The following is a 14,186-nucleotide window of genomic DNA, read 5'->3' on the forward strand; positions in this document are numbered from 1 at the left end:
ACAGTGGCCCTACAGTTTACAATCCAAAATGTCCTCAATCTTTTTTTCTAGCTAATTTCTACCTATCTTTCAGCAAATGCTTTATCAGGTCCTCCTAATTTATTTCCCATATTAAGCAATAGTATCCATATTTCTTTTTCCTAGGTCAGCCACAAAACTTACTCATCATCCGTGTGACTTCCATAGAGATACATATTTCAAGGAATTGTTCCATTTCATCAAAGTTTTGGAATTTATGGGGATAGAGCTATTCATAGTATTCCCTTAATATCCTTTCAATGCTCATGGGGTCAGTAATGATGACCTCTCTTTCATTTTTGATGTTGGTAATTTGTTGGGGAGGGGAAGCATTCTAAAATCTGATTAAACCCTAGTCTTTCAGAAGGTATGTGCTGCAGGCTGCGACTTGTCAGGTGCTTTATAGCTCCCTACCTGCTATGTGAGACAGGAAGACCAGATGAGGCTGAGGACTGGATATCTCCCTCTCCTCCTATGAAAGATTCCGCTCTGGGAAAGTTACTTCTCTTTGAGAGCAGGTCTTTATCATAGATATAACTCTAGCCTATTTCAAAATTCTTTTTTTCCCCTCCTTCCTCCCATTCCAGAGCCAAAAAAAAAAACAGTTTTTCTTGGCGCGTGTATGTGAAATCCTGGTGGAATTCCTTGAAGTAAAATCCACGTAAGTTTTGGAGCCTCCTAAGATTGTGACATCCAGGAGTTTCTTACAGTTAACACTAGCACAAGCTCAGTCTCCAGGTCTCAAAATGACCATGTAAGTAAGTGTTCAGTTTGTGGATCCAGACGCTTCTGCTCCAGGTAAGCACATTTCGATTGCAATTTGCTGTCTTCTTCTGTCTTTCCAGTTTTTAGGGTGACAATTTATCCTGCAAACATTTCTGATATGTATAAGAACATAACTGATATTCAGCTTGTTAAGCATTTTGTTGTCGTCCTTGTAAGAACGAAGATAATGACGTCCCAGCTTTTTACATTTTATAGCTGAAATGAGAATTGGTTGTGTAAATATGTTTAAACACTAATTTCATGATTTTAATACATCCATTTACAATTCTTCAATGACTCCAATTATACATAGGATGCATATGAAACTCTGTAATATAGTATAACTCCATAGTATACTATAGTATAGTATAGTATAGTATAGTATAGTATAGTATAGTATAGTATAGTATAGTATAGATAGTATATTTTAGTGTAGTGTAGTGTATTATAGCATAGTATAGTATAGTATAGTATAGTATAGTATAGTATAGTATAGTATAGTATAGTATACAAGCTCCTTAAGATTTGAGCATTGTTTATCTCTCCAGTTAAGATTTTATCATTCCTCGGAGGTCCCTAACCCTAATTTAATATGAAGTTTACAATTCCTTGAATGGTCTAGTCTGTATTATCTCACTGATTAGATTGTGCACAGTTCTTTTTTTCTTCAAACAGATCAACAGTCTTTCTCTTTGCCTATTTTTTATGCCTCTTTCAGCTCCAGCATTTTATTTCAGAAATTCTACACATCCTCAACCTTCTTTTCTCTATTATTTGAGCCAATAGCAGTTTATGACTGTTTTAAATAGAGAATCTATTTTGCTACTGTATGTGTTGTTTTTCTGTTCCCCATTTCAGAGAGTAAGAATTTTGAGAAGAGAAACTCTTATCTTTTAATTTTTATCCCAGAGCAGTGGCCAAATGACAGAAAATATAACATGAATATATTTTTGAATGACTCAAATGAAGAAGAGCTAGATTTAATTGGGTTATGGATTTTAATGAGATGGGTAAGTAAATAGCACATATTTTGGCTTTTATTTCACAGCCTAAAAGGGTGTAAAGATATAGTTAGTCCTTTATTCATGTATTAACATATATAAATATACACTGTGTTGATTCTGGTTTTAACCTGAAAAATGAATGAAAATTGATTTTAATCTTGGCTCACCAAACTTAGTGAAGATATTTAGGTAGGTTTTTAAGATCGTGTTTCAGCATGACTTGCAAAAAAGTCTTTTAAATAAAAGTCCTACTCAAATAAACTTTTTTCTTGGTATTTTCCCCTAATTATTCCAGTTTTTCCAGAAGCTTCTCATTGCTCTAAAATCTTTATAATTTTCAGTGTACACGTTTGTTCATGGCAACGTTACTCTTTATTTTTATTTATTTATTTATTTATTTATTTATTTATTTATTTATTTATTTATTTCAGAGATAGAGTCTACCTCTGTTGTCCAGGCTGGAGTGCAGTAGCATGATCATAGCTTACTGCAACTCTTGACCTCCTGGGCTCAAGTGATACTCTCACCTCATTATCTTGAGTAGTTAGAACACAGGTGTGCAGCCATCATGCATGGCTATTTATTTTTTTTAATTTTGTAGAGATGAGCCTATGTTTTCCAGGCTGTTCTGTAACTCTTGGGCTCAAACAATCCTTCTGCCTTAGCCTCCCATCACATTTTGTCTCTCAAAGCAGAACACATGACTGCACATAGATTCCTGTGATCCTTGTTTTCATTAAATGGTCTTTGGACTTAAAGTCCTTCAAGGTACGTAATGAATGTGCAACCCTTTTCTGAGTTGGAGATTTTGCATTTGAATTACGGAGCCAGCTGGAAGACGTATTAAATCAAATTGAACATGATTACTTTCCATTGACTATGTATCAAAATATTCTCTTATGGGTTATTTATTTTAGCAACGACAGCAGTGAATTATATGTAGAAGAAAAGTTCCTTATACTTTTGTTTCAGATCTTTTAGGTCGTAATCATGGAAGAGGTTAGCTGTTGTTTTTAACTGACGCCAGCCATGTAATGATGTTATTGCTGCAGAGGAATACTCCTTTTAAGGATGCTGCCTAAATTTTTGTTTCACAAATCGTTTAAATTCATCTACAAATAATAAGCGAGTTAATAAAGTGTATACGGAGAGATGACATATGGAGAGATTTGATATCAAATAATTAGTAGTTATTATTCATTAAATTTTATAAAATCTCTACCAATCAGGAAGTGTGTCTCACAAGATTAGGGGTCCACTGTTGCACCCACAGTTAACCCCAAACCCAATTTGTATTTGACACTGCATACATCCAGTCGCATACATCCATCTCCTATTTTCACCTTGACTCCTTTGCTGATCTCTATTTTATCATTCTTCTTTCTTTTGCATCTCTTTCCTGTCTGTTCAGAAAATGACAACTGTTGGATTATGCTTCTGTGTTTCTTTCTTAATGCTGAGGCACTTAAAGTATTTGCCAACTGGGAACACACACAAAAAGACTTGTGCATTTAATTTTAGTCAGTATACATTATGTACACTTCTCCTCCCCCGCCCTTAGACAGTTTAAGGCCATATTTCAAAGATTATTTGTGAATTTGCTAAATGGATCAGTGTGTTTCATCTGTAAGAGTAATTCTCAACACTGAATAAATATTACAATTATCTGGAGAGTATTGAAAATTAACTGTTTAGATCTGACCCCATAAATGTATTCTTAATTAGTCTAGGGTGTTATCTAGGCATCCAGTTTTAAAAATCTAATCAGATGATTCTAACCTGCAGTTAAAGTTAGGAGTCATTTATCTAATATAAGAAGTCACATGAAGGTACCAAAGTTGGTCCTTTTTTATTAATAAGATATTACTTTTTAAGACTTCCCTCACAGAATAATACTTTGAAGGGTTCATGGTATACTTAAGTAAATAAAGAGCTTAAAATGATTTTATTTAAATATTTATAAATTCTGGTAGTACTGCTGATGTTAAACTTCAGCTTCCTGCATTTAAATAATTACGAGATGAACAAAATATATAAAACAACTGTTTTTAGGCATGAACTCCATATTGACCCTGGATTTCTCAGTTAGGGCATTTTTCAAATATACTAGTGCTAGAAAATAAAGCCCATGCAGAGAATAGCAACCTTGCTGGGCAGTGGAAGCAGAGATTAGAGTTCAGGACTATCAGAGCAATAGAAATTTAAGGGACCAGGTGGTAGAGAAGCAATAGAAATTTAAGGGACCATTGCAGAGAAGGAGCACAAAAATAATGTGAAAATATTTCATGGCTTCCTTAAAAATCCCTAATCTGTGTATATGTACTACAAGAACAGCTGCTAGATGGCCAAGGGTAAAACAGAAGTTGTAGAGGCCATACAGTGTTGGGGGAGCATTAGAGTTCTTACCAGACAAATATTCTACATTTTAGTGAATATTCCAGGTGAGCCAAACCCTTTAAGAAAGGACCACACGCTACTTAGGTAGAACCAAATTAGATCCACCCAAATTAAGCCTGAAAATATGTCTTGGTATGTTCCAAGAGATTTAGGGGCAATTTACTACATGCCAGAGCAACAGTAGGTAAAGAAGGCGATGTAATCCAGAAACTCAAAAACATTTCATACTCAATATCTAACATTAAAATAAAAAATACTTAACGTATAAAGAAGCAGAACAATTTGACAAATTTAATAGTTTATAGTAATTCACACAAAGATAATCTGTATGTTGTAGATCATAGACAAAAGTTAAAATTAATAAAAAATTAACATACTAATGACAATGAGAGAAAAATGGGGTAAATGTAAAAAATGTTGAAAATGTCAAGAGTTACAATCTATTAAATATATCAATTGTCTATTTTAAAACTTCAAAATATGTCAACTGAAAACAAATTGGATGGGTTTAATAGAGTAGAACTAACAAAGACTGGGATTAGTAAACCCAAAGAAAAGACATTAGAAATTTCCAAACTGTGGCAAAAAAGGAAAATAAAAACAAGCAGTATTAGAGAGCTGTGTGGTATAATTTAAAAAAAACCTAACCTATGAGTAATGGAAATATAATAGGGAAAGGAGAAAGATAATGAACGGAAGCAATATTTGAGGAAAACAAAAGGGCTGAGAATTGTCCGTAAAAAAATGGCAGAAAACTCTAATTAGATCAACTTTATGCATAAGAAAATTTAAACATACCAAGGACAATGAAGCAGCAGCTATCTCTCTAAGCTATAAAGCTTACTTCCATATCTGTGTGGTCATTTGGGTAATTTTTGAACATACCACAACAAATCTCTACCATGGAGATTTTAAAATAATGGCATGGTTGTTTTAAAATAATGGCATGCCTAATATAATGTGCATTTAGGAAAATGAGGATGATGATTAACTTCATTTTCTGCTCAGCCCGGTTTCCTTTCTTAAGTAGGGATGATTAACCCTCTCCTCATCTGTGTCCCACCCCAGCAGAACTTAAGCATCTTGCATACATCATTGATATCTATATTACATTTATATTCCCAATCTCTCATGTAGTACATAGCATTGAGTGAGGAGTTCAATAAATATTTTTTGAATGGAAAAATATGAGTTTTATTTTCAACTCAAGTACATTTGATTTTCATCAACATTTACAAAAATAACCTGAAATCAGACCTAGAATTCCAGAGATGCAGGTGTATGTCTTGGGTAGAACTAGGCCATGGAGATCAGAAATAAAACCAGACTATATCAATCTGCTGGTGAATGATTGGAAGTTGTAGAAAAAACTCACACTGTTTCTGTAAGCTTGAGCTGATTAATTAAAATAAGTTTTCTTGCTTAATTAAAAGTGAATAATTAAGCCAGGCGCGGTGGCTTAGGCCTGTAATCCTAGCAATTTGGGAGGCCGAGGCAGGTGGATCACCTGAGGTCAGGAGTTCGGGAGCAGCCTGGCCAACATGGTGAAACCCCATCTCTACTAAAAATACAAAATTAGCTGGACATGGTGGTGTGCACCTGTGATCCCAGCTACTCAGGAGGCTGAGACAGGAAAATCGCTTGAACCCGAGAGGCTGAGGTTGCAGTGAGCCGAGATCGTGCCATCGCACTCTAGCCTGGGCAACAGTAGCGAAATTCTGTCTCAAAAAAAAAAAAAAAAAAAAAAAAAAAAGGGAATAATTAAAGGCCAGAAATGAAGATAGCAGTTATAACCTCATGGCTGCTTTTAAACTTGAGAGTGACATTAAAAATAGAAAGACAGCATTTTTATTTGTTTCAACTTTTTTTTCTCTAGGCTTTTCAGTAGATAGTAACGAGTTCAGCTATGAGCATATGTGAAAAACTTGTAGCCAGAGAGGTTTAGCATGTAAATTCATTTATACATCAAGTTTATGTCTTATAATATATTCAATTTTAATTTTGAAAATATCACATATTCTTCACTTACTTTTCTCCTCAGAATTTGCAGATTGACATATAAAATTACTATGTTTCTACTCAAAATACATATATTAAGCAGTGTATTTATAAAATATTTCCAAAATTTCATGAGATGAATGCAGATTATTTTAGCATATTTCCATTTTAAATATAAATATCAAGACCAAATACCAAGCTTTATTTCTCAAAATAAATGTTATTGGCTTCATTTAAATCAGCCGATAATTTTTACATATTTGATATTTAATTCTAAAAACTCTTCAATTAATACTCCTTGTAAAAGTTTTGTTTGTTAAACATTTATAATTTATACAAGCTGCATCATATTTTATGTAATCGTATTTTACATGTTTCTTGGGGATTTATCTGAAAGCTTGCAATTTTGATGATTAGATATGATTCCAGATAAATGTAAAATTTGTGTATAAGGTTCTAATATGGTAGATATTTTTTCATTCTTCCCTTCAATAACCTTCAAATACAAAATGGACCTATGTGGAGGCAGATTATCACCACGTAATTTGATATTTGAGTGTTCTTTCTTATTCAAATTTGTTTCAATTATTTCTTATTTCTTAAGAAATTATTCTTAGGAAAATAAAATTACTGAATTTTATTTTCAGGAATCATTCTTGGGTAAAGTGATGTATCGTCTATGAGGCCTTTTGTCACACATCGGAATTGTAATTTAAATCTATAGATCAGCTTTTCAATGTGAATTTTGTCCGGCCAGGTTTTAACTATCATCTGAAGCAGGTGGAAAATTCTTATCAGGATATAGGTAGATAGATATAAATGACATATATGTATACATATTTATGTATATATGAGTATGTGTGTATATGCATACACACACCCATACATACCTGTATGTATATATACATACATACACACACACACATAGATAGAAATATGTTTATATATGTATCATAGATCAATAAATAAATTTCTTAACGTTTCTAGTTATATACCCTTAGGTACATTTTGTTACTTGTCTTCTTAAATTATTTTAGCTACTTTATCTGTAAATGTGGATGGAAATCTGTTAATTTGAGAATTGAGTTATAATACATTATCAATGAGATAATAAACAATATAGTATCTAGCACAGAAGTCACTCAATAAAGGCTCTTTCTAAAAAGTATTAAACACACACAATTGATAATTCATAAATACAATGATCAAAAATAAAAATGTTTTAATACAAATTATAACACGAGCTCCACCCTACATTTTTCAACTAACCTGTATACTTACATATATAAATATATAAATTGTACAGATAACATCTGAAAATACATGAGCTTTACATTCATTTAGCTATTTATGTCACTGTTTTTAAAAATAAATTATAGAAAAGTATGTGAATTGTTAACATTTATTTATTACTGACTTTTCCCCAACTCCCCATTTTAATCAAAAAATGCTTTTGTTTTGAGATAGTTGGGCCTAATATATACCTGAAATTTAATCCCTTAATACATTTTTGAAAATATTTCTTCTGGCCCAACGGGATGGCTCATGCCTGTAATTCCAGCACTTTGGGAGACTGAGGCTGATGCACCACTTGAGGTCAGAAGTTCGAGACCAGCCTGGCCAACAAGATGAAACCCCGTCTCTGCTAAAAATGCAAAAATTAGCTGGGTGTTGTGATGGGTGCCTGTAATCCCAGCTATCGGGGAGGCTGAGGTAGAACAAATAGCTTGTATCCGGGAGGCAGAGGCAGTTGCAGTGAGCCAAGATTGCACCACTGCACTCTAGCTTGGGCAACAGAGAGAGACTCCATCTTGATATACATATACATACACATACCTATATATATATAATTTCTTCTACAATATCCTGCCTCCTCTTCCTTAGTTTTATTCATCTTAACTTAGTGTATTGCATGAGATGACCAATGAGGCATCTTAACATAATCTTCAGAAATCTACTTTCACCCTTCATTGGCTAGTTAACTTTGGGAAGGTCACTTTGTTGAAACTGTCTGCTTGTTTGTCAAATGGTGGTATTGTATACGCGCGTTGAAATTTCTTTTAGTTCTAGAATTCAGGATTTTTGTTCCTATTTTCTGACTTATGGCTGGGCCACACTCTTTTTTTATCTTTCTTCAAGAGCACATATCTGTCTCTTTAATCATTTAAATTGCCCTTCTCTGGACTTGATTCAATATCTCTGTATCATTTTGCCTGCTGAGGTGTCTGAGGTTGGCTGCAGGACTCTACATATGCCTGCTGATTTCTAGGATAGTAAGCTCATAAGTCAGAGGCTATTCAAACATAAATCTTTTGATGGAAATGGTCACTATAAACTTCATATTGATATTCTCTTGTTCCTCCAGCTGTAACTTTCTTTAGTATTTTCTCTTTCTCATATTTTCCTCTACCACTTAGACTTATGTCCTATAAAGCCTAAATAAAGATAACATCTTTCCACAATTTCTATCTATATAACACATTTCAATTCCTCTAGATACTAAATCAATTTTTAAAATTCATCACAATAATCGTTTTGCTAAAAATGTGCTTCCAAGAAATAATTTTGCTCTTCTATGGTTTTTATAATTCACGGTCCAGTTACGTTTTTAATACATGCAAAATAGATCATATTCTACCTGATTTAAATTAATTTAAAATTTAATACATGCAGTTTATTGGCTACAGGAAATTAACTCATTCAGGAAACATTTCAATTTTTTTTCCTTTATCATAATTAAATGTTAAATCTATGAGGGAAAAAGGATGATTAAAAGGGATCAACTGCAGCTGAGTGCCAATTAATGATGGGGATACGTTCTGAGAAATGCATCGTTAGGCAGTTTTGTCATTGTGAAAACACCACAGGGTGTACTTACACAAACCTAGATGATATAGCCTACTCCACCCTTAGGCTATGTGGTATAGCCTACTGTCCCTAGCCTACAGATCTGTATAGCACGTTACTGTCCTGAATACTGTGGACAACTGTAACATCATGGTAAGTATTTGGTTATCTAAACCTATCTAAACATAGAAAAGGTACAGCAAAAACATGGTATAAAAGATAAAAAATAGTAAATACCTATATAGGGCACTTACTGTGAATGGAGCCTGCAGGACTGGATATGGCTCTGGGTGAGTCAGTGAGTGAATGGTGAGGGAATACACAGGGCTAGGACATTACTATAAACTACTGTAGACTTTATAAACACTAGATGCTTTCGCTACATTAAATCTTTTAAAATGGTTTTTATCACTTTTTTATCTCATAAACTTTTAACATTTTTTTAAACTTTTTGACTCTTACAAAAACGTTCAGCCTAAAACACACACTGTACAGTTGTACAAAAATATTTTCTTTCTTTATATCCTTATTCTATAAGCTTTTCCTATTTTTAAAGTATTTACTTTTTTTTAACTTTTTAAACTTTTTTGTTAAATTGATACAATCTTAGCCTAGACCTTCTCAGGGTGAGGATCATATGTATCCCTGTTTTTCATCTCCACATCTTGTCCCACTGGAAGGTCTTTAGCAGCAATAACACACAACACACATGAAGCTGTCATCTTGTATAACGATGCCTTCTTCTCTAATAGCTCCTGAAAACTTGCCTGACGCTGCTTTACAGTTAACATTTTTTCAAATTCTTTTTTCTTTTTCTTACTCCTTTATTATTTAAAACATGTTTATAAGTATAGAAGTGTACTTTAAAATAATGACAGAAAGTATAATATAGTAAATACATAAACCAGAAACATTTATTATGAATATTAAGTATTGTGTACTATATATAATTGTACATGCTACACTTTTATACTCCTGGCATCACAGTGGGTTTGCTTATACCAGCATCACTACAAACATGTGAGTAATGTGTTGCCTTGCAACATTAAGGAAAACTTTGATGTTACTAGGTGATAGGGATTTTTCAGCTCCATTGTAATCTTGTGGGGTCACCATCATATAATATTGTCCATCCTTGACTGAAACATTGTTATGCAGCCCATGATTGTACTTAGAAACTGGCAATTCGTTTTAATCTATAAGACATTAAAAATCAAGATTAAAGTAGGACCTAATGAAAGTGATTAAAGAGGGTGCTTTAACTGTAAGCCATAGTCTAAGAGTTATTGGTGTCTTCATGTTTTCCAAATCATCTCACCAGAGCCCTTCTCTGGACTTTGTACTCAAAGTTCTTATTACTGCTCTAAAGGGATTTTTGTCTCAGGTATCCTCTGTACAAAGCTATATCAGGACTCCTGGAAAATGGTAGGATGTTGAGCAAGATTCAGATTTTCTTTTGCTCAGAGATGGAAATAATTTTATTATAATTAATAAGTTTTATGTTATTTATATATATTACAAAATATAACGTATCATATTTTATTTGGTGCCACATAACAAATCATTTAATTTAGTATTATGTAACAACATCTTGAAAGGTAATGTATTAATGCTAATTTGATATTATTTGTCTTTTTTTTTTCTGAAAGACTGTGTCATTACTGAGAAGCAGTTGTAGGAAAAAGGTTCCTATTCATCATACAATTCACATTCTGCAGATAAAAATAAGCCCTGAGAAAAATTACCTAAAATAGAAAATGAAGAGTCTATTTCTACTCTTCCTCAATCAATTGGAAATCTTTGTAAAGCTAAATGCATCAAAAATTTCGATAAATTAATCTTTGGTTACCTAAGAAAGTGACAGATGTTACTGCAAAGTAATCAGTTATTATTCTGAAGAATCATATAAAACAAGTGAAATATGCAAAGCTTGCAAAACAGAACATGGAAAACCATTAAATTTATACATTAGTTATCATAATAATAAACTTCATATAAATTAAATGAAATTTCCATATTAATTAATGGAATTCCATTTATATGGGATTAATTAAATTAAATTAATTAATTAAATCCCATATAAATTTGGGATCAATATGTGAAGAACTGGAAGTACATTAAATTAACAAACAAAAAAAAGATTGTGTAAAGATTGCATAATGCAGTACAACATTTCCCACTATAACTAAACACCAAAATTATAGTCAAAGGAGAAACAAAGAAGCCAATTTTTCTGGGTATCACTGAATTCTAGATTTGATCCCATACATACTTTTCCTTAGACTACCACTCTGGATCTTACACATAAACATAAAGCCACAGAAGGTTCAAATTCAGCAATGCTATCTTTCAGGGTTTACTGGAAATCTTTCTGTTCCTGGAAGTGTTATCATATAGCTAGGTAACTAGATGATTGGCCAAAATATATCTCAAATTTAACATATTAACACAAACTCCTAATATTGAGCCCAAATACCCCTATTCCCAGTACCCTCTTCCTCCTATTTATACTGTCACAGTCTTCTTTGGAATAGAATAGAAATATTATTTTCCAAAAGAACAGGACAAAAACTTTGATGTCATTCTTATCCCTTTATTACATTCCTATGTTTGATGCCTCAGAAAATTTCCCTGGCTTTATCTTCAAAATACGTGCTGTGGTCACGTGCTTCTCACCACACCTACCATTAGTATTTATACATGCAATAACTACTTATCTAGTCTAGATTCTATTATAGTAATCAACTCTAAGTAGTCTTATAATTTTGATCACATTTCTCATCTATATATGTATAATTCTATGTGTGTGTATATATGTGTGTGTAAACACACATATATAATTATATGATATAATAATTTATATAATAATATGTAATATAAATATTATATATTATATATAAATCTAGACATAAAATATGTTATTGTATATTATTATAATATAAATTACATATATATGACTTCATTGTGATATTTAAAACTCTATGTGGTATGTCTTATTACTGTCATGCTCAGTTTACATGTAACAAACTAAAACAGAGGGTTTAAATAGATTTCCTATGGTCCTGTGTCTAGTGAGTGGTCAAACCAAGTAGTTTACCTGCAAAATAGGAATTCTTAATGCTTACTGTACATAGTTCTACAAAAAGATATGTAAATCTATTTGGTTAACTCAATAAACGCTAATGTAACAACTGCTACATGTATTTGGCACAGTGTGATTGGATACTTAAAGCCATGCGAGCTGGGCGGGAAGAATCAGGGACCTAAGTTTAAGCCAGATTAATCATCTGAATATATTAAATTATAAAATGTTCAATGCAGTATGCTAGTTATTGAACACCACACAATCTCTGACCTCATTTTAAGTTGACTAGTTGGATCATAGAAAGCCATCACTATAGCAGCTTTTTTAGGAACAAAGATAAATGATTGGAAATTCTGTTCACAATTAGAAATTGTGAACTATTGAAAATGTGAAAACAGCTGGGGCAATTCAATAGAAAGAAAAGTGGACTAATGTCTGAAATTGTAACTTATCAAAAATTTTGGAAACCGGTTGAAAATTCGTGGTGTGAATTCTTGGCACAACCAGGAAGTTTGAGTGGGGTAGGAAGGATATATTGTGTTATTTGACATGTAAGCAGCTGGCACAGAGGTTGACTGAAGGCAGGCCAGACACAAGCTGTGTGGACAGCTGGTTCAGGGTTTAGCAAAGGTCAGGCTGGAGTCTGGGAAGGTGGTTCTTATCAGGCCACAAAGACCAGAGATCAGACTTCAAGGCAGTCAAAGAAGGATTCAAGACTAGCAAAGAATTAAGCAGCTAATTACCTGAAAGAAAAGATACTCTAAATTAGTCAGAAACATTTATTCTATGAGAAGTAGTTATTTTCTTTTTTTGAGAAACTGTTAAGTAGGACTGCTAAGTGGCTACTCAGTGGCCATGTGGTTTTTCTAGGACTAAAAAATTATATAAGAAAAATATGAAAATTAAGAAGCTATAGCCTTTGCATTAAAGATTTTAGAGTCAGTCGATAGTCACAGAATTTGAAATACCTAATCAAATGAAAAATTTAGAATTATGAAAAAAGTACAAAATAAAAAACAGAGCAGCTAATTGGTAAAATCAGGACAAGGAGCACCATCTTTTAGGATAAATGGACTTCTAATAATAATTATCCTGGGAAAGGTCTTTCTGGGAAAAAGAATGAATAAGAACAACAACAACAACAACAAAGTAGGGCATATTTGGCAAAACTTGAGAAACTTGTGTCAGGTTTTAAGTATGCAAAATAAAATTTATTTTAGAAGTTTATTTCTCTACAGATTTCATTTAGAATTCAATCTGTCTTCAAATTCACTTCCATCTTAGAATTTATAACTTAGAGCAGGAATATTTATAATGAAAACCTGACGGTTCTAAGAAAGCCACATTAGTAGCCAAGAAGGGTGAAACTGAGTGTCTCAGAGAAGATTCAGAGCAGCTGAGTCCTGTACCAATTCTAACTTCAAGAAGCGTAAATAGAAGAGAATAAAGGCTTTGGCAGTGAAAGGATAAAGCTAGATATAACGTATCTATTGCCATAGAATGACTCAGTTTGACTCTAGAAGCTTTCACATTTGACATGCTCATTTGATTTTGTGAGGTATTAAATCAATAAAGTTTCTGAGAGGCAGCAGATGCTTTGAATTTCCTATATATGTTCCACCTTCAGTGCCTCCAACTTCAGTGTCTTCAGCCCTGCCATAGTTTACTATATTCATTTATCAGACAACACCAATTCTTTTTGATGCTATGGGTGAGATCTTGGCTACCTTAGAATGACAGTATCTGCAATGAGAGAGTTCCTTAAGAATCCTTAAAACTATACTATTTCACAGCCCAAAGCAGTCACTTAGAATTGTTGATGGGCAGCGTTTTGAATAAATCTGTTACTAAAGTAATGAAAAGAAACTGGTGATTTGAAAACCACAGGAAGAGATGATTTGTGCTTCCTCTTTCTTTTCAAGTGTTCTTTCTCATTTATACCTGTGCATGACTTTAAAATACTTAGTAATTTAGATCTCTGTAAAAAGAAATACCACCTATTTAGTATAGGTAGATTATTGACTAATTTACATGTTTACTCATGCCATTTGAAATTGTTTCTAAACCAGAAT

The sequence above is a fragment of the Gorilla gorilla genome, chromosome 15 (genome assembly GCF_029281585.2).
Source record: "Gorilla gorilla gorilla isolate KB3781 chromosome 15, NHGRI_mGorGor1-v2.1_pri, whole genome shotgun sequence".
NCBI classification, from domain to species: Eukaryota; Metazoa; Chordata; class Mammalia; order Primates; family Hominidae; genus Gorilla; species Gorilla gorilla.